This window comes from Thalassophryne amazonica, chromosome 2 (assembly GCF_902500255.1).
Source record: "Thalassophryne amazonica chromosome 2, fThaAma1.1, whole genome shotgun sequence".
NCBI lineage: Eukaryota > Metazoa > Chordata > Actinopteri > Batrachoidiformes > Batrachoididae > Thalassophryne > Thalassophryne amazonica.
In genome coordinates this window covers 62,590,560-62,612,151 of record NC_047104.1, presented here as the reverse complement: position 1 = coordinate 62,612,151, position 21,592 = coordinate 62,590,560, and the positions used below count along the sequence as shown (strand labels likewise).

General features: G+C 40.3%; 2 long non-coding RNA genes across 2 annotated transcripts; one reads left to right on the top strand and one right to left on the bottom strand.

Moving 5' to 3' along the window:
- Positions 1–35: 35 nt before the first annotated feature.
- Positions 36–17,832, bottom strand: LOC117502292. The gene is made up of 3 exons (XR_004558259.1): positions 17,822–17,832; positions 6,751–6,753; positions 36–126 (listed from the first exon to the last, which is right to left on the bottom strand). It is a non-coding gene; the product is annotated as an uncharacterized LOC117502292 (long non-coding RNA).
- Positions 53–20,359, top strand: LOC117502285. The gene is made up of 3 exons (XR_004558257.1): positions 53–124; positions 3,939–3,956; positions 20,349–20,359. It is a non-coding gene; the product is annotated as an uncharacterized LOC117502285 (long non-coding RNA).
- The last annotated feature ends 1,233 nt before the right edge of the window (positions 20,360–21,592 follow it).

The following is a 21,592-nucleotide window of genomic DNA, read 5'->3' as shown; positions in this document are numbered from 1 at the left end:
TCAAGACAGTGATGCATGGTGGAGCAAGCATCATGATATGGGGATGTTTCTTATACTATGGTGTCGGGCCTGTTTATCACATGCCAGGGTCATGGATCAGTTTGAATACATCAAAATACTTGCAGTCTTGTTGCCTTATTTTGAAGAAGAAATGCTCTTGAAATTGGTGTTTCAAAAATACAGTGATCCTGAACACACCAGCAAGTGAGCAGCATCTTGGCTCCAGACCAACAAGATTGATGTTATGGAGTGGCCAGCCCAATCCCTGGACCTTAATCCAATAGAAAACTTGTTGGGTGACATCAAAAAAGGTGTTTCTGTGTCAAAACCAAGAAATGCAGAGGACATGCAAAATATAGTTCAATCGTCCTGGGCTGGAACACCTATTCACAGGTGTCAGAATTTGGTTGACTCCATGTAACACAGATGTGAAGCAGTTCTCAGAAACAGTTGTTATACAAATAAATATTAGTTCAGTGATTCACAGGAAAGATAAATCTTCAAGCATTTTTTAGTTTGTACAGTAAATGTTTGACTTTGTAAAGAAAAGTGCAGACACTGCCATTTTTTTAACAACCTAATATTCCTTTTTCTTCACGTTCTGTAAAGTAATAAATCCAGTACATTTTTCTTCGTGTTTCCCAATGCACTGGCATGTATGGAAACAAAAGCTATTATAAGGATTTTGAACTTTACTCACATTTTTAAACACACTGCTATTATTTGGAACGCATACACACAGACACACACACTATATACAGAAAATAAGAGAGAGAGAGACAGAGAATGGAAGGTTCCCAGTTCAAAACCATTCTCTATGTAACAGGGAGTTGCATCAGGAAGGGCATCCAGTGTAAAACTTGTGTCAAATACACATGCAGATCAACCTCAACTTAAAGGTGATAGAGAGAGGTTGAATGGGGCATTAATCCTTGTTCTGTGATGATATGTAGCCCCCCAAAAATTGGATGGGTCTATAATGGATCAGAACCTTCCTAAAAGGCTCTCTGAAACAGCTATGTTACTATGCTGGGTTTAGAATGCCTCGTTTGCCTTTAATGGTGTCGTTTCGGAGCTTATTTGGCAACCTCATTATGAAATGCAAGTAGGTGGCGGTGATCGGTTGCCGTTGTTTGATTGGCTGCCCTTGCTCTCACTGAAAAGAAAGCATTATTTATTTATTTTCATTGCTTTTATATTTTCTGTTGTGTTTCTATTCAGGTTTTTTTTTTGCCTCTTTCTCTAAAATTGTATATAATAATCATTAGATTATTAATATATAAACAAAAATAAATTTAAGAAATATTACAATTTGAAAACAAATGCACCCGAACGTGATGACAGCTGCAATGCTAACTTTTAACATTGAAAATGCCATAGACATCCTAACGCGTTAGCATCGCTCCCGTTTTTAAGTTATAAAATACATCTATCAACTGTTTCAGAAGAACATAACAGGTCGGTTTAACATAGAAAAGGTAAATAATACTCACAGATGTATGCTCTTTAGGGTTTTAGCAGGAGAAAATTAAGCAAAAGAAAGAAAGAATAATCAAAGCATTGCTTCAATCTGCGAAGCACTGCTTTGATTGGTTAAGGTTCAAAGCAAAGCCGCGCTGCAGAAAAGTTGTTTACGGACCCGCTGCAGGGTCTGTAATCAATACAGAAATCATCATTTTCCTGACAAACACCCCCCAAAACAACGGCCACTCTGAAGGGCCGATAACATAATTGTTAAGCACAAAGCTTATTGATGTCGGTGGGTCGAGTCATTTCTTAACGATACCCAAAAGGAACCGGTTCTTGATACATATCCCTAGCTGCTAAGGGGTTAGCTCATTCCCTTTAGAGGGACAAACCAGAGCTAACGTGCCATTCTAACGTGCAATTCTTACAACAGGAATATGGCGCAACACAAATTTAAAACAAAAGAAAATGTGATACTTTACAGGCTGTACTGATTGCTGGGGTTGATTTTGTCGCAGCGTCGGAACTGACCCTCTACTGAGTACTAAATGCCGACTGAAGCCAGCTCGTAATCGTGCAAGGTTTGTGAAACAGTCCTCCGTGAAATGCGCAAAGAAATAGTCGGCGGTTGTATGTACTGGGGATGCGGTTAAAAATGAATAAAAGCCAGTGATCGCGTACACTGCTTTCCGTGGGAAGATCGTAGTCCCCTAAAACAGCCTGGGAAAGCACACCTGTAGCTCACCATTGCTTCTCTTCGAGTGTTATGAATGGGTGGGCACAACCTTATGAATAATTAATTTCGAAGGGGCGTGTGTGAAAGGGGGTGGGTGTGGGTGTGTGTGGGGGGGGGGGGCTATTGGTGAAAAAGTGACGTAAGTTTTCTCTCAAAAACGGATTGGCCTGTTTTTTAGGGGCAATTCAAAAAAGGAGAAATACTTGAAACAGAGGTTCTGAAACTTGCTGGCACTTCATGTGTTTTCCCCACAGCGGGGAGACTCTGAACTAACACCAAAAACATGAAAAAGATGATTTTGATTCTCTATCCCCTTTAAGCACCTCTAGCATAAGACAGATCTGGATTCTTGACTTTATTATTTTTGACTTTGAAGACAGTGCAGCAATCTTTGATTCCTCACTCAAAGCACTGTGTATCCACTGATTACACAGAGTGTTTGGTTTTGTAGTTGTCCTGCATCAAGACAAAGATCTAGGCTTTCAGTGATTTCCTCGACATGGCCATCAAACGTCTGTGAAACTGAAACCTTCAAAATTTGCTTCCCTCAAAGATGTTCTTGTCTATGGGTCCTCAGGCTTTGAAAAAAATAGATGTCTTGGAAAAGCATATGGAGTCATGAGGTCACTGGAAAGAAGTGCCTGGTGATGCTGATATATTTGAAAAAGAACAAAGGTTCAAGTCTTTGGTATTGCAGTGCTTCCTGTCTTGCTCTGTGATTGAGTGACTTGGACTAACCAGTGACCTAAGGCGATGACTAGATGCTTTTGGTCCCAGGTCACTTTGGAAATCCTTGAGTCCCACTGGAATGAATTTGCGGTGACTTTTGGAGACTCAAATGAGGTTTATCATTTGTGCCACGAGGGAACTTCAGCGACAAGACTTTGGTCGTATGGCATGTTTCTCAAAGCGTGAACCAGCATGGAGGTGCTGCAGTGTTGCCAACACCTGCAACTAGAGACAGCCGAGGAGATTCCCACATTTTACCTGGCTGCAGAAAACAGATGACCACCTTTAAGAATTGCGCATGGACCACTTATCTGCCTGGGTGGTTGCAATCTGAGACCCGGAGCACTGCAGTAATGTGATGGGTGCTGCAATGTGTGGCATCAGCGCATGGTGCCAGGCCTGCACATTGTTGCTCATCAACAAATATATTTTAGTGTCTGAAGTGATTGCTGTCATTATCACTTGAGGATATATTTTTCTTAACTCTTCTGCATCCCATTAGCTCAATCATTTAATGAAGCTGCATATTTCTAAATAGAAAATTGATCACATTACCTGGAATTTCCTTTATTTGTATATACTTGTTTCTTTCTCGGATGCTCTTACTCTGAGCTATTAATTCAAGTCATGCTGGCTTGTTTCCCAGCATACTATCAGAGATGACCAAAGCAGGACACAAGAATAGAAACATATACAGGAGTTAACAAAATGATGCAGGAGAAGCACAGTCAGTCAGTCAGTCTCACAGGTCTGACCCAGAGGAAGGCACCAACCCCACTTGTTTCGCAGAACAAATGCCAAAATTCAGTGATGACCGCAACAGCAACCTTGACCCGTCATCTACACAGGGTCAACCCCTGCAGCAAAATTTAATCTTTATCGAATGCACATTTCAAAGGACAAAGTGCACAAATTATGATCTCTGAGGAAGAGCTGGTTCATATCACAAAAGGTAATGTCACAACTTTTAACCCATGGTCTTTTATATGTGTGTGCATTTCTAGAGGATGTGCATGTTTCCTTTGTAAAATGATACATCTATCTAGATACATGTGCCGCAATATGATTCAGTAGGGGTTTTTTTTGTTTTTATGGAACAATTTTAATTCAGAACAATTTGATTCATTGTGATATGAAGCAATCTAAGACAATTCTTTGTTTAATATTAACTTTCACCTTCCATGATAAATTAAAAAGAAGCCAAAAGTGACATTTCTTACATTCAAATACATATTCTATAAAATATCGTTAACTTTTTACAACTGTACTGCAGAAATATTGGCGCTGCCTCTGCTGGCCTTTTGCTCCCAACTGGGCAGCATCACATACAGTAACACTGAAAAAGCCCAGAAGAAAAAGCCAGCTGTTAGCACAGCTGGCTGTAGCCATTGATGCCCCAGGCGAGATTATGGTTTGGACCCCCCCCCCCCCTCTGCGTGCACACACACACCACCCTCAACATTAATGTACAACAGCCGTATGACAGACCTTTAATGTTGGTTAATTGTTGTGTGCATGGCTTCAATCACAGAGAAACTGGGTAGAGTTGCCATTTGCCATTTGGTATGCTTATGTATACTCAACAAAAATATAAATGCAACACTTTTGGTTTTGCTCCCATTTTGTACGAGATGAACTCAAAGATCTAAAACTTTTTCCACATACACAATATCACCATTTCCCTCAAATATTGTTCACAAACCAGTCTAAATCTCTGATAGTGAGCACTTCTCCTTTGCTGAGATAATCCATCCCACCTCACAGGTGTGCCATATCAAGATGCTGATTAGACACCATGATTAGTGCACAGGTGTGCCTTAGACTGCCCACAATAAAAGGCCACTTTGAAAGGTGCAGTTTTGTTTTATTGGGGGGGATACCAGTCAGTATCTGGTGTGACCACCATTTGCCTCATGCAGTGCAACACATCTCCTTCGCATAGAGTTGATCAGGTTGTCAATTGTGGCCTGTGGAATGTTGGTCCACTCCTCTTCAATGGCTGTGCGAAGTTGCGACGACGAACTGGATTCAGGTCGAGACCCCGATGAGGTCAATGAGCATACAGATGAGCTTCCCTGAGACGGTTTCTGACAGTTTGTGCAGAAATTCTTTGGTTATGCAAACCGATTGTTTCAGCAGCTGTCCCGAGTGGCTGGTCTCAGATGATCTTGGAGGTGAACATGTTGGCTGTGGAGGTCCTGGGCTGGTGTGGTTACACGTGGTCTGCAGTTGTGAGGCTGGTTGGATGTACTGCCAAATTCTCTGAAACGCCTTTGGAGACGGCTTATGGTAGAGAAATGAACATTCAATACAGGAGCAACAGCTCTGGTTGACATTCCTGCTGTCAGCATGCCAATTGCACGCTCGCTCAAATCTTGCGACATCTGTGGCTTTGTGCTGTGTGATAAAACTGCACCTTTCAGAGTGGCCTTTTATTGTGGGCAGTCTAAGGCACACCTGTGCACTAATCATGGTGTCTAATCAGCATCTTGATATGGCACACCTGTGAGGTGGGATGGATTATCTCAGCAAAGGAGAAGTGCTCACTATCACAGATTTAGCCTGGTTTGTGAACAATATTTGAGGAAAATGGTGATATTGTGTATGTGGAAAAAGTTTTAGATCTTTGAGTTCATCTCATACAAAATGGGAGCAAAACCAAAAGTGTTGCATTTATATTTTTGTTGAGTATATTTTGGGTCAAGGATGAACGCTGAGAAAACAGAAAGTTGGCATTACCATGAGTGAGAAGTGTACTGTGTTTGATGTCTTCTGCCACCATCTCTGATTGTGGGTGTGTAAAAATAAAAGCACCTGCTTGCGGCAGAATGCAGATTAGACAAAAAGCTCTGTGTGTGCGTATAACTTTGATCACGGATAAACTGGTGAAAGCTGACATTTGCTGTTTGGTATGCTTAGCCTATGTATTTTGGGTCAAGGATGAATGCCGCCTAAACAAAATGTTTATAGGGCTAATATTTTTGGAGAAACCTTGGATATTAGCTAACAACACTGAACAATGGCTGTTGATAATTACGCTCTTGACTCACACACCATTCCAGCAGGGGGTGTAAATCATCTACATATTAAAAGCACGCGTATGTGCGTGATTTTATTTAGTAAGTTCAGTGTAAGTAAGTACATAATACAACTGTGAATACATTAAAAATATGTGGATGACACAAGAAAGTGAAAACATTTATATCCATTGTGGTGTATTTAAAAATCAAATGACAAAATAGAGGTGCTAATAAAATAATAATAATGTGTATATGAATATATAAGAAGAACCTAAACAATTTATTATAAATACACTGCCATTAAATTAGCATTAAAAATTACATAATTAACAGGAAAAAAAAGTGTGGAGTTATTCTTCTAGAAACTGTTGAGGACTAAGGTTTAAAGTTTTATAAATATTCTGGACTCGCACGCCATTCCAGCTTATTACAGAAACTTTGCATAATTTGTTATTACCACCCTTGAAAAATGTCAGCGACCTATTTTATAAACACTACCCAATCTATTGCCTGTGGATCCCCACCGGCAACGCACTCATTATTATTATTTGAAAAAAAATGTCTTTAAAATAGTTATAATAGTGGACTTTTAAGGGGTTTGGGGGAGGGCTCCTGTGGGTCCACCCCTGCACCAAAGGCCTATAGAGTGTGTGTACAGCTGCAGAGAAAGAGTTCACTGTCTGTTCTGATCAACCCTGTGCGTTCATTTATTCATCAACAGGGTGAACAACAGATTTATCAATGCAGCTTTTGCGGAACAGCTTCACATAAGCAAGGCTATTTTTTACAGGCTCGCACGCACTGTCTGGAAAGCATTTTGACAAACATCGACACAAAACAAGTGATTTGATCACTTTAGAAAGAAAAATTGGACGTGTCCAATTTGGGCAAGGTTATAAAAGGATCTGTGTGATCACATGTTCTACTTGTCCCAGACAATTGGACAAGCATTAATGTGAAGGGTTGTTTTGTTTCATTTTTAGTTGTTTTTTTATTTGTGCTTGCAGCGATGGCCCTCCAGCAGGTGGTGCCTGGAGCCGGCTGTGGTCGTTAGCATAGTGCAAATAACGCAGGAAATTGTGAATCAAATTATGGTTCAAATGAGAAAAATGTATCCATTGTACTGGGTACCTCGATAGAACATGATTTGTTTTTACCATTATAAAGTTAAATGTCTCAAGAACATTGCACCAACCTTTGAACTGTTACAAGAGTTTTAAGACATGGAAACAGCATTGCAACAAGATAATACAACCAATTTATAACATTAAAATTATGAAATGACTGAATCATCATCCATTTAGTTTGATTCAAGGGTGTGTGCATCTATGTAGTGATGTAGATTCATTGATTTTTGATGTGTTTTGGATGATATGTCTGACTATGGATTTGACATGAATCCCAAGTGCAAATGCGAGAAAAGATTTGCAGTGAAAGGGCAGTGGTGTCCAAAAACAGGAGATGATGGATCACCAAGATGTCCATTTCTGTGACACTGCTCAGTATCATATTTTGTCATCCTTCATTTAATATTTTGCAGCTTCTGTGGTTTCAGTGCAAATCATCCCACAAAATGTGTGATAGTGTAACAGAAGCTTTTACAATTGTAGAGCTACAACTAAATGGATCACATGCTATTATCATAATTAAATCAGTTATTTGAGTCATTAAAATTCTTTGATTTTAGCTTCTTAAATGTGAATATTTTCTGGTTTCTTTCCTCCTCTATAACAAAAAAAAACAATATCTTTGGTTTGTGGACAAAATTTTAAAAAGTCCTTATTGGCCAACTGAACCTGCGTTTCGCTCTGGTTTCTGTGGTGTGAAGCAGACATGTCAACGACTCCAGTTGGACAGCACACCACTCCATCGCAAGTTACTTCCCAGCTAAGGCCAGTCCCAATTTTACAATTGAGTGGACTGAAACAATGCAGATTAGGTGTCTTTTCCAACGGCACAGACAGGTAGCACAAATGGGATTCAAACCCAGGTCTACATCATAGCAGGCCAGATCCTTATCCACTGAGCTACCTGCTCTGCCGTTGTGGACAAAACATGACTGTTCAGGATGTCATCTTGGGCTTTGGAAAACACTGATCGACATTTACACCATTTCCTGACATGGTTTGGACGCAACAGCTCATCGATTAATCAAGAAAGTAACTGACAGATCATGACTGTAATCATTAGTTGCATGCCAACTCCCTGAAATTAAAATAAGGGGCACCTATGTGCTGTGTTGGCTGTGGCCTTTACCTGACAAACTGGCTGAAAAATGTGACCTTTGTTTATTATTTTCAATTTTCCGCACTATTTCAGCTACTTTTGGGTGGGTGTTTGAAGTCCTACCCATTATAAACATAATCATAAGGAAATGCAATGACTTCAGACAATTACCAGACATATTTATAGTAACCTCATATATCAAGACACACTGTGAGACCAACACGGAGGTGCTTTTGTCCGGCGCCATTCGCAGCTCTGTGGCACATTCCTCCGCTCCTCTTTCCATGACAAAATCTTCTGTAACAGTGGAATGTGCCGAAAAAGTGCTGATGTCCACGTCTTCTGCCATTTCTGTGGTAGTCAGACGAAGTCCCGGATCAACACAGCCTTCACTTTGGAAATGATCTGGTCGTTTCAGCTTGTTGATCGCTGCTCGGAGTGCGGCGCGCCCTCAGCCGCTGTGGGTGGTCTTTAAACCGGCTGTAACACTCCTTAATCTGTGTGATCCCCATAAAATCGTCCCTGAAAGCCATCTGAATTTTCCGAAAGGTGTCCACCTGGCTGTCTCTCACAGTTTCTGGAAAAATTTGATGCAGCAAAGCTCCAAATCGTTCAGACATTTTACTCGCAATAAAAATCCGACAAGGCGGGTGGACCACTGCTCACACAAAGCCTGCTCACAGGCGAATGACGCAACCGACAGGCGTGAAAAAACTCACACATGCGCACGAAGGTTCAAGCTTGGCTGATGCAATCACACGTGATTCAAATCCATGTGGTTTTTGCAAAAAATAAAAAGGGTCGGATAGTTTTCTAACAGACCTCGTATATTTTATATATATAGAGAGAGAGAGAGAGAGCGGTGTGTGTGTGTGTGTATATAATGTGTTTTTTCATAATGTATATATTAATTGTCCATTCAATGTGTTTGTTTATTAAAATCACATACATAATATTGTATTATTTTTGGCCATGAAACACTGAAAGTCACTTTCCACCTACCCAATGCATGACAGAGAGGATAAAAAAAAGTTCATTCTTTTTGTACATGCAACAGCTGCCTCTGGATTTGATTGGTGGACGACAAACCTGTCAAATGTTGCCCAGGATTTTTTTGGTTGTTGTGTTCCTTGCATGTCCGTCACTGGAATCATGATGTTTATCTTCGGACAGTCCACCATGAAAAAAGTTTTCTGGTGTTCCAACGTTGAAATTTTGGGGCACTGACAAAAAGGTGCAGTGAGCCTTGTAAACATCATCATGTACCTTTTCAAGCCATGCATTTTCATTTTCCAATGTAATATTTTTGCAGCCTTTTTCTCTTTGTTGGGAGAGTATTAAATGAAGAGAGTACTGCTGCACTCCACTGCCGTACTTCACTGTCTCTTCTGCTATCTTAAGTAAGCAGCACGTCAACCGATGAGATGAGCACATTACTGTAAATTCTAATAAATTGCCCTGTCATTCATTAATTATATACAGTGTGTATTTGACTCTCACATACAGAACAAAGTACATCCCTTATTGGTTCAACACGGGACGCATATTTTAGTTTAGAGTGATTCAGGTTTTCAAGGGATGGTTGGCAACCCTAGTTGCACCTCTACCCATAGCATTGCTGATCCTGATTTCCAGAATTGACAAATATACCCTCCGGAACCACAGGTGTGCCCCATCATCTCAGATGAAGGAATACAGCTTCTCTAATGAAATTCTCACTTGGGTTTCAAGAACCGAATGAACCGGATTCGCGTGATCCTGGATCAGCCAGTTGTTCTTGGATCTGTCAGGGAATGCACAGGTTATTGGCCCAAGTGTCTGCTTGATTGTACTAAGAATAACAACACACATAAAGAAGCAAGATTTATGATTTTCTTTTCCTCTACACACAGTCCAGTGTCTCAGTGAAAACTCTGCTGTCCCAATCCAGCTCATAATCCTTTTCCCCTCAGTCCGGCATCATCAATTTGAGCTTTTGTCCTCTTACGGCTTTAATAAATCAGCAGCACAGTGTATCTGGGGAGATCTCTGTGTGTGCATGTACAATACTTGTGTATTATACAAACTGCAAGAGAAACATGGCGTGACCTACATGTTGGTGTGCTGCATGTGAATGCTAGTGTCCATATGCTTAAATATGTGTGCATCTGTTTTGTGGGTGTTAGCTGACCTTGCCTTCTCCATCTCAAGTCTGCCTGAGTGTAATTACAGCTGTGTGTCTCAGTGGGTAAAGCAACACTGCCATTAAACACAGCAAACGCCGGTCTGCAGCCACAATACGGCGGCAGTAAAGTCGGGCACTAAGGCGTGCACTGCCATAGATGACAATGATTTGATCACCTGTTCTTAGTGGATGGTTGCAGCATCACGCAGCCCAATAGCTCCCATGTTTTAACCCTGCAAGATGAGATACTGAATGGAGGTAGAACTGAGCAGCCAACTGTTTTTGTTGTCATTACAGCAAACAGTGCTGTGATTCTTTCTGCCCACTGACATTTTTATAGCAAACACGTGACAACATGGCAGGGGGAAGTGTTATTACTTCCTTTCTGTGATGCTGTCTTCTGGGCAGAACCTTCAGTTGATTGCAGACAATTTCACTTTAGTTTTTGATTAAAAATTAAATGTACACATAGTATTTGGTGTTGGGATCACTTGATTGCCAGTATGTCACTGATGTGACAAAGTGTTACGTTTGAAACCTTGGAACCATTGTATTGCTATAAGATGTGGGCTGCTAGAAATTGTGGTCACCTTGATAACACCTCAGCCTGGTTCTGTATGAAATCACTGATACGGCGAGGCCCTCTGTGCATCCTGAGTATGCATGATCCAAGAATTTTAAGAAGTAAATAAAACTAGAAGCACTCAGAGAGTGCAAACCTCCACCAAGGCCATGGGGTCACTGACGTTATAACATCTACACGCCGTGGAATCATTGAACCTAAAAAACTTGCTCAGTAGTAAAAAAAAGTTTCATCTGCTGTGACTGGATAGCATGTATCCTCAGCGCTTGGCATCAGTTTATTGCAACTTGCACCTTTCCCAGAAGCTACTGTCATCTGAGCACTGATATTGATATTGCATGTGTTTATAGACAAAACAAATGAGACCAAAATTCAATTTATTATTCAACTAAACTGCAAATATATGAATTTTTTTAACATTTATGAAATACTTCTCTAAACAAGGCCATAGGGTCACTGACCCTAAAGAGATTCCCTCCTTGGCACAGTGATCTATTTCTTTGTCTCTTTCTCTAACATTGTATATAATAATCATTAGATTATTAATATATAAACAAAAATAAATTTAAGAAATATTACAATTTGAAAACAAATGCACCCGAATGTGATGGCAGCTGCAACTGTTTAATGCTAACTTTTAATATTGAAAATACCATAGACATGCTAATGCGTTAGCATCGGGATCTGGATCGTGATCCGGATCACCACTAAAATGTAATCACTTGTTCCTCTTGTCATTTCCAACCACTCCACAAAATTTCATCAAATTCTGATCAAAACTTTGAGTTATCTTGCTGACAAACAGACAGACAGACAAACAAATGCGACCGAAAACATAACCTCCTTGGTGGAGGTAATTAAGTAAATGGATTGCATTTCTATGTTAATGCATGAATGTGAAGCACTTTTTGAACTTCTGATACATGGAAAAAACACTACTCAAGCTCCGATGTCACAGTATTGCCATACAAGGTGCACAACTCCGCTGGGGAATAAGAGCCTTCCAAAATGGCACCTTGTTGGTGGCAAAGACAGTGAGATAAATGCTGTACAGGATAAATACTGTACATTCACCTTTCTACCCACATTTATCTGTCTGTTCAAGGGGATGGACCTTAGTCCATCTGGTCTGAACGATTCTTCTGACTTTTAATCCAGTACTGTTACTGTCACACTTAACATGCCATTTGGTGGTGTTATGTACCATAAAGGGCCAACTTACAACTCAGCAGCCCTCAGATGATTTCCCTGAACAGTTCTTACCTGGCCACATTTGACTCCGAGTCTTCCGAGCAGACACATCACTCATAAAAAGTTGGGAAAGTTTTCCCACACCTCAGCCTACTCCATGGCTGGGGAAAGGCCTGGCATAACTCCAAGAAAACTTGGTGTACACTCCAGCAGAACTCTCGCAACTCTTGATATCTCGAGTGAACTCATTCCGTGTCTGGCATAAAAACTGGGTTCACGTTGCTGCCCCATGTTGAGCACAAATCGGGTCACATTTTCCCGGAACCTGGCCATGCTACAAAAAAAATTGTGAATATGTTCAAAAGTAGAATCAGCTTAACTAACCTTTCTTGACTATTGCTGCACTTAGCCAAGTTGCACACTAGTAGGGATGTGCCATATCCCTTCATAAAAAATCGTCATCCTGTGATATTTAACAATATAGATGTGTTTTCATTTATGCTGCACACTGGCACATCATTCACATTGAAAAGAAGCATGATGGAAGGCAGACATCAAAACAGATGAGGAAGAAACCACCATAAAAACCATGATGATACAATGTCATACTGCTGTAACAGACACATGACCTTGATGCAGGATCATACTGCATAACAGCGTTATGGTTTGGGCTCTATTTTTTCTCAAAACCTGATTCAATATGATACATATTGTTGGAGTTGAGATGCTTGATCCATGCATCTGGAAAGTATTCACAGTGCTTCACTTTTTCCACATTTTGTCATGTTACAGCCTTATTCCAAAATGGATGAAAATTCTTTTTTTTCCCTGAAAATGCTACACACAACACCCCATAATGACAATGTGACAGTTTTTTTTTCAGATTTTTGCAAATAAACTATATATATATATATATGTATATATATATATATATATATATATGTATATATATATATATGTATATATATATATATGTATATATATATGTATATATATATATATGTATATATATATGTATATATATATATATATGTATATATATATATATATACACATACACATACACACGAGGTCTGTGAGAAAAGTATCGTACCTTTTTATTTTTTTCAAAAAATATATGGATTTGATTCATATGTTTTTACGTCAGTCAAGCTTGAACCTTTGTGCGCATGCGTGAGTTTTTCCACGCCTGTCGGTTACATCATTTGCCTGTGGGCAGGCTTTGAGTGAGCACTGGTCCACCCCTCTCGTCGTTGTTTCATTGTGAGGAAATGGCGGAATGATTTGGGCTTTTTTTCCATCAGAAGTTTTTCAGAAACTGTTGGAGACAAGCAGCTGGAACCATCTGAAAAATTTATCTGGCTTTCGGTGACTGGAAAGGACTGTTACTACAGCTTTAAGGACGGCCCACAATGGTGCACGGCGCGCCGCGCTCCGAGCTGCCATCGAGAGGCAGAAAACACCACATCATTTCTAAATGGATCGCTGTGTGGAGCTGGGACCGTCGTGAGCAATTTCTCTGGTTATCACAAGAGCTGGACATCAGCCATTTTCCGGCAGATTTCACTTTTAACAAGAGATTTTGTCATGGAAAGCCGTGCAGAGGCTTTGCACGTCAGGACCAATTCGCTGATCGAGCGAGACAAAGGAACACCTCCATTTTGGAGTGTTAAAGGACAAGTTGGGACATGCCTATCTCGACTTTCAATGCTTACCAGCCCAGTGAGTATAAGAGAAATTGTGGAGAGCTGGGCATGTCCCAACTTGTCCCCTGGCACTCCGAAACGGAGGTGTTCCTTTGTCTCGCTCGATTATCGAATCGGTCCTGACGCGCGAAGCCTCTTGTTAAAAGTGAAATCTGCCGGAAAATGGCTGATGTCCAGCTCTTGTGATAACCAGAGAAATTGCACACGACGGTCCCGGCTCCACACAGCCATCCGTTTAGAAATGATGTGTTTTCTGCCTCTCAATGGCGGCTCTGAGCGCGGCGCGCCGTGCGCCATTGTGGAGTGTCCTTAAAGCTGTAGTAACAGTCATTGTTCTCTGTGAAGCCCGTAAAATTTTCACCGAAAGCCAGATAAAATTTTTCGAATGGTTTCCAGCTGCTTGTCTCTAACAGTTTCTGAAAAAATTCTGATGGAAAAAAAGCCCAAATCATTCCGCCATTTCCTGACAATGAAAATCCGACGAGGGGGCTGGACCACTCCTCCCACAAGGCGTGCTCACAGGCGAATGACACAACCGACAGGCGTGGAAAAACTCATGCATGCACACGAAGGTTCAAGCTTGGCTGACGTAAAAACATATGAATGAAATCCATATGGTTTTTGAAAAAAAAATAAAAAAGGTACGATACTTTTCTCAGACCTCGTATATATATATATATATATATAGAGAGAGAGAGAGAGAGAGAGAGAGAGAGAGAGAGAGCATCCAGAAAGTATTCATAGCACTTCACTTTTTCCACCATTTGGTCCAAAATGGTTGAAAATTTTCCCCCCTCAAAATTTTACACACAATACTCCATTTTTGCAAGTTTATTAAAAGTAATTAAGAAATCACACACACACGTATATATGGAACTTCATGGTAAAGGCATGAAGTTCAAAATTAAGCTCAGGTGTATCCTGTTTCCACTGATCATCGACAGCTTAATTGGAGTCCACCTGGGATAAATTCAGTTGATTGGACATGATTTGGAAAGGCACACACACACACACACACACACACCGGTCTGCATGTGTCAGGTTCCACAGTTGACAGTGCACGTCAGAGGACAAACCAAGGATGAAGTCAAAGGAATTGTCTGTCGATCTCAGAGACAGGATTGTCTCGAGGCTCAAATCTGGGGAAGGGTACAGAAATATTTCTGCTGCTTTAAAGGTGTGTACAGGATTACAGCTGCCGACGCCAATGTTCTCTACTAACTATTGTATGATTGTTCCGATTGTCACATCTTTGGTCACGTTACAGACATTTGCTGCAGTGTTATCCATAAATTCAGCTGCGTCCATATAGTTATGCAGAGCATGCAGGTCTGTATTAGAACACTTTGTTCCCCACAGCATTCCACATGAGCAGCTTGGTATACTCAGTGTGCATGGGCCAAACAACGTAATAACAGTCTACTGAAATATATTTCATGTGCTCTGTTCATTTATTCTTTTGCACATTTTCATGTTTTCTTTGCAACACTGACTGAACAGTCTACATGTATGTTTGGTAAGATTATTAACCCCCAAAACCCTTCATCATTTACATATTTTTTGACTTCCCTAACCCTAGTGCCCTGATTTCAAAGTGAGAACCCCAAAAAAGACCTAGCTGCTTGCTTCACATCTCACTTTAGTTATGCAGAAAAGTTCAATTAAGTCCAGAATTTCAGTAAAATGAAGACAGTGTAATATTGATTAAACATTTTAGCTGTTAATTTATTATTATTATTGTATAAAAAATGTCTAGAATATCTTCAAGAGAAGACTTACTCTCAAAGTGGTTGGGAATTCTTGGTGGAAGTCTGATGGACTTTGGCTGCAGGCGAGTGAGATGTATGGTACCATTTTCATATGGTCATTTATATCATTATTGCCCCCAAAACAATGAAATGATATAAATTTAAGACGTTATTGCCCATTCCTACACACTACCCCCCTCCACCCCCCTTAACACACAAACACCTTCCCTCCCACCGGGGAACAAACACTGTGCTAGACACGGCCAGGTGTGACCGCTACTTCACCGTCTCTCTTCTGGCATGGTTATAGTGAACAACAAATTAAACTAAAATGAAATACCCAGTGCAAATATATACTTCTCTATCATTTACTGGCACTATACAGCGTACGACTGCACCAAACGTTCAATCAATATTAACTTTATTTGTTCCCAGTTGGGCCTTTCGTGTCCACTAAATGTATGCTGCAGTGCTCACTGTTTGTACAACATAAATATGATCCTCAGTTAAAAAGAAAGAAGGGCACATAAAATAAAACAATGCCATAAATACACAATAAAATGGATAAGTTAAAAACAATCAAGGCAAACACAGAAAGATTAAAAAATACAAATAACTGCCTTTTCAGTTTTGGGGAGATGGCAGAGACTAAAGTAGTGTTTGGATTTTGCTGGTGGCATTGTGATCCTTACATTTACTTTGACTTCTGTTTCGTTGCAAACCAAGATATTCCATGTTGTGTGGTTTAAATTAATTTCATTTGTTAATATACTTCTATTCCTGCATTTAAGCCTGCAACACACATACATAAAGAAGTTGGGACAAAGGCAATCTAGTCTAAATATATGGATTAAATCATCACTTTTAGAGCCAGTTTTCTTGAGCCAAGTCAGGAGATGGATACATGAGCATTTCCAAGTCATTGAATATATAACCTAGACTTCATTTGCATCAATCACAAAGAACAGTGAATGTGTCAAATATCCAGTAAGTGGGAAAACAGGTAGGCAAGTAGTTACAGGTTTCCCATGTATTTTTTGGCATGTTAGCATGTAAAAGCTCTTGAGCTAGACCTTGGTGTAAAGTGTACTGATACTTTTCTTAACATTGTCAGTTAGCCAAGCCATAGTCGTCATATGACGCCCAAAATATTATTACTTAGCTTGACTTTATCTTTTTGTTTGTAGCGTAGTTTGACCTTCTTAATTCCATTTTGATCAACATTTGTACCGACATAAGCTTGGGAAGGCTTCCCTATTGTAAAAGGAAGCCTTATACAAAGTTAAGTAAGCCTTAACTGCCTTAATGTGAATCACCTATGCAGTGTAGAAAATCTATATCCAGGGTTTATCTACAGATGCCTGTGCATGGATTTGTTGAACATGGGAATGGTGTTGCATGCTGACAAACACACAGTCATCGACAGATCCTTAACCAGGTACGATGGCTGGGAAATTCCAGACATTCGAGGTCTGAAGACATGCCGCAACCTTCATCCACCTTCACAGCCGTTGGGTTAGAAGTCATCAGCTCCTTCCATGATCCGCCCATTAGCCATCTCGTGTTCCAGGAACCCGTCGGTCCTTTATGTTTATCGTCACAGCCATGGGGTACACAAGTGCCCCACTAAATTGCTTTATGCTTGAGCTCAGTACAGCGATGGAGCAACTAAAAATGCTTGTCGCTGTTCAGCTTTGTTTATCGGTTTAAAGATTAATCGGAAGATAATTGGTCCGATAATGGTTTTTAAAGTTATCTAAAAAGATAATCCGATAAAGAAAACATTATCTTCGATAATTATCTGTTATCTGATTATCGGAAGTGTGCCCACCACTGAAGATACCTAATCTGGCATGGCATCAGTCCATGTAAACAGATACTATCTTTGGGCTGCGAAAGTAAATGTGAGGCATCACTGTAAAGGACTTTGAGCATCTGCTAGTTGGAAAGGTGCTATAAAAAATGCAGTTCTTCCTTTTGTATTGTTCAAGCAGCCCTGCAATGCTAAAGTGATTTCTTTTTAATGTATTTAATTTGAATGTTTTTGGTGGTCACTTTCCACCAACTGCAGTATGATGGAACCAGAATTCTGGTCTGAGCCCATTGGGGGCACTGCAGTTGGTTATTAGGTTTTTAAAGTGACCCAGATGAGCAGTTGAGAATGCTGCAGCTATTAACTTGACATCACTACACTCATTTAATTCTTAAAAAAATGTCACTGCATCTAGAGGTTGCCCAACCAGCTTTTCACTTTCCTCTTAATAGGAACTAATTTGTCCTTATAATTTTGCAAACTATGATCCATCAGCCTGGCTTAACCACCAAAGCACCAAATTATAATGCTTCATCTGTAGCCTATCCAAAGGTATCCTTCTGTGTTTAATAAGACCAGCAGAAATGGGTTATCCAAAGATGTTTTACTTTTGTGAATTCTATTTATAATGCATCCAACGTGTACATGTGTGTCACACACAACCTATGGTAATGCCATGAGAGGTCAACAGAGCAGGCTACGATGGAACAGTCTAATAAACAGGCAGCAGTGGAACTAAAAAATGTTTTATTTTCCAAAAACAGAAGCAGATTTCGTCCCATATTCACCTTAAAATTTTTTTTATGTCTTTCCAAAAAAGGTTAAACATAAATGGTCTCCTCCTTTTAACAATTGTGAGAACAACAGTTTGGGTTTTTCCCCCCTGTTTTCAGGTCTTTTTCCTCTCATCTTTGCCCTCTGTCCTCTAACGCTGTTGTGTGTTGGGGGGTTTGGCTGGGCATTGTTTTGCAGTTTTTGTGTTTATTTTCCTCCCAGGTGGTTTTGGGACTGATCTCGTGCTGCAGAAGAGTCTCTCACCTCTGTTACGGTGATCTGCTGCACCTGTTGCACTCACGTGCGGCTCTCTATCAGGACGATCTACGACACCTGTGGCATTCACGTGTAGATCTAAGGACTCTCAGCTGGTGCCAATGAAGAAATGAAGAGCTGCATTTAAGCCAGCAGTGATCAGGGCTGAATTGCCGGAGAATACGACCATGTGACGATTGTTTGGGGATGCTGAGGGCCGCTCCAGATTCTGACATTGCGCCTGTGAAGGAGGACGAGGGTGAGAGGCAATTATTCTGAAAGGCTTATCTGTAATTGTAATTTGGCGTTTTGCGCAGCTATAATTAAATATTGGTGAAAATTGTCTGGTTTGCTCCTCACGGCAGTGGCGCGCGGATGGATAATCCTCCACTAGCTGTGAGCAGCAGCCCTTTTGAACTAAATCAGACCTGACCCTGTAGCTGATAAGTGTGCCTCTAAATAATATTTCGTGGTAATAGTGTTGAATAACTTCACCTCTGTTCCTCCTTCGCAGAGTACAGTCCTGGGAAAAGCCACCTTGGGGGTCGGCGGAATTCCTGAGTCCAAGACGTTCGGGCTCCGATTTGTTGAGACGCTGAGAAAGTGCGCCGCCTCTTCACCTCACCAGACTTATTTAGTATTTCATGTACAGCACAAGTGGAAAAAAAATAAAACTTGTTTCTTTTGGAATTGCTTCTGGTTATTTGACGCTGGGTTCAGTCAGACGCTGGACCGCTCCTCAATCCGCGTCCAAACCATAACAAACCCTCCTTGCTGTGTCCTTCAACCCTCCTTGCTGTGTCCTATATCTCTGTTCTGGATTAAAGTGCACATTCATTTTCATGCTATTTTATTTGTCTAAAAATAAATGTCCAAGATTTTTTTAACTATACAAGTATTATAATGTACGAAATGTTTAAGGTAATCAGAAATTAATCTTGAGCAGTGGCGGTGCCAAGGGGGGCTTAAGCCCACCCAATAATGAGCCACGCCCCCTCTTAGCCCCCCCAATAATTCTGCCAATAATGTGACTAGCGACTGATATTTGTGGATCTCAACTGCAGTTTTGCGCTGAGAATGTCTCAGTATTGTGTAACTGAGCAAAGTGATGAATGTGTGTGTTCGGTGATTCACGAATGCTAAATCACCCTTCACAAGCAGAATTTTCAGTTTTGCAAATAAACATTTATTTGTAAAAACCAACACACAAGTTACAAATCAGAAATTTGTGTTTGTGGATCACAAAGCATGTGTACAAATCAAAGGATATTTGTAAATCACCCTCTGTGCATTTGCAAGACAAATTTAACTCCATACTCCAAGAATTTAGGTTTCCTAAATATTTATTATGGCCACTCTTAAAACTTCACTTATCTTTATTTATACCTATGTGCAAGTTTACTGAACTTGCAATCATTCTAAGTGATGTGTGCATTGATACCACATTTTAGAGGAGCACGGGTGACTAAAACATATACCTTGGTATTTATAAAGCAATTTACTATATATTGTTCATTTCTACAACATTTTGTGGTGCCCCTCCAACTTTTACTCCAGCCCCCCTCAGCCCCCTCAACAAAAATTTCCTGGCACTGCCACTGATCTTGAGGTAAAAAAACAAACAAACACACATTTGCAAGGATTTTCTTCAGAAAACTGCTGTGTACAAATGAGCAGTTCTGTGACAGTTCTGCAATGTAGTCTTCTGTATTTTGTCCTGATGCCTCATTTCTACTGGACAATGTGAAGCTGTCACAGCGTACAGCGGCAAAAGTTGGATTGGGTTGAACTTTGACTGTAGCAGCTTGACAACAAGCAAAGCTGGACTAATTTCTGATGTGATTTTTTTTTTCGCTGCATTGAGGAATTACACACGCGCACAAGCACAATTTAAAAATTTTGCTTTTGAGGACAATGTCAGATGTGTCTTATACAGGAACCAAAGAGCCCCAAGAAAGTGAAACTATTTTACATCTACCAATGAAAGCAGCAGTAGCTGTGATAGCCACCGGACCTATGGCTTTATAAATGAAAGAAACTGATGTGTGTAGAAGTTTAGCTCAATATTGCCAAAGGAAACAGACAAGTGTGCACAAGAACATAGTGACCTTTAATACAAAGGTTTTCACACAGGCTACAGGTCTCCCCTCATTGCCCCCCTACTTCTGTGCTCAGTCTTTTCGTATACTGGCACTTGTGATATAAAATTATTCATTTTATGACTTAAAGACAGCCTGCCTAAAACTTGCATCTAAACTCTCTAACTGTATTACAAATGCCTCCATGTAACCTTGCAGCTGGAAAAACACAACGTCTCTGCCTGGTGTCCTCCCTTTTTTCTCCTTAGCCGAAACTCTGACAACATTCATTGTTCAGCGAGAGTTTTCATGGGAAAAGCTGAAATGTTTTCATGTGTCTTTGTCTGCTTGCTGTGTGCTCGCCCTAGCTGGTGTACAAAAAAAGCACCTTCAGAACTGCTCTGTGCACACACTTATTCAAAATCCTGCTGTATTGATTTTGACTTTGCATGTGTCTTTGAGGCCTCAAATTAAAAGCCTGTTATTTAGACAATCTGTCAGTTCGTCTGACTTTCCATTTCCACAAACAGCCTCAGACAGTTAAAGTCCTTTTTTGCCTCCACACACTCAGCACCCCTGCAGGTAACCCCGGTTACTACACCCTCCTCAGAACTTTCCAGAAAAACAAGCTCATTTCAACACCTGCTACTAATTTCTACCATTCATAAAAAAGGGTCCACTAATCATACAGCAGGTGACACACAAGTCTATGGGAAATTACGTAAGCAAAACAAAATTGCTTTTCTGATTGAATGGATGCATCAGAGTTCACTAGATTGTAATTACTTGGTCCTCATCATATGCCATCTTAATTTGTTAACAATTTTGAGAGATTGACATTTATATCTATTCACTCACTGCATTTCCAAAGTCTAGGAACATGTTGGATCCAATTTTTCAGCTCTCTCGTTTTCTGGGTAATTATACAGTCGACACTGGCTGCACTCAAATAGGTCATTGCCACATGGGAACACAGTTGAAAAAAATGTTATGTTTCAATCCAGCACAGTTTGGAATACCCAGAGATCCTCATAAGACAATCAGAAAAGAGGAAACTGCACCAACATGAACACCTCTATATACTGTCTTTGGAGTACATTAT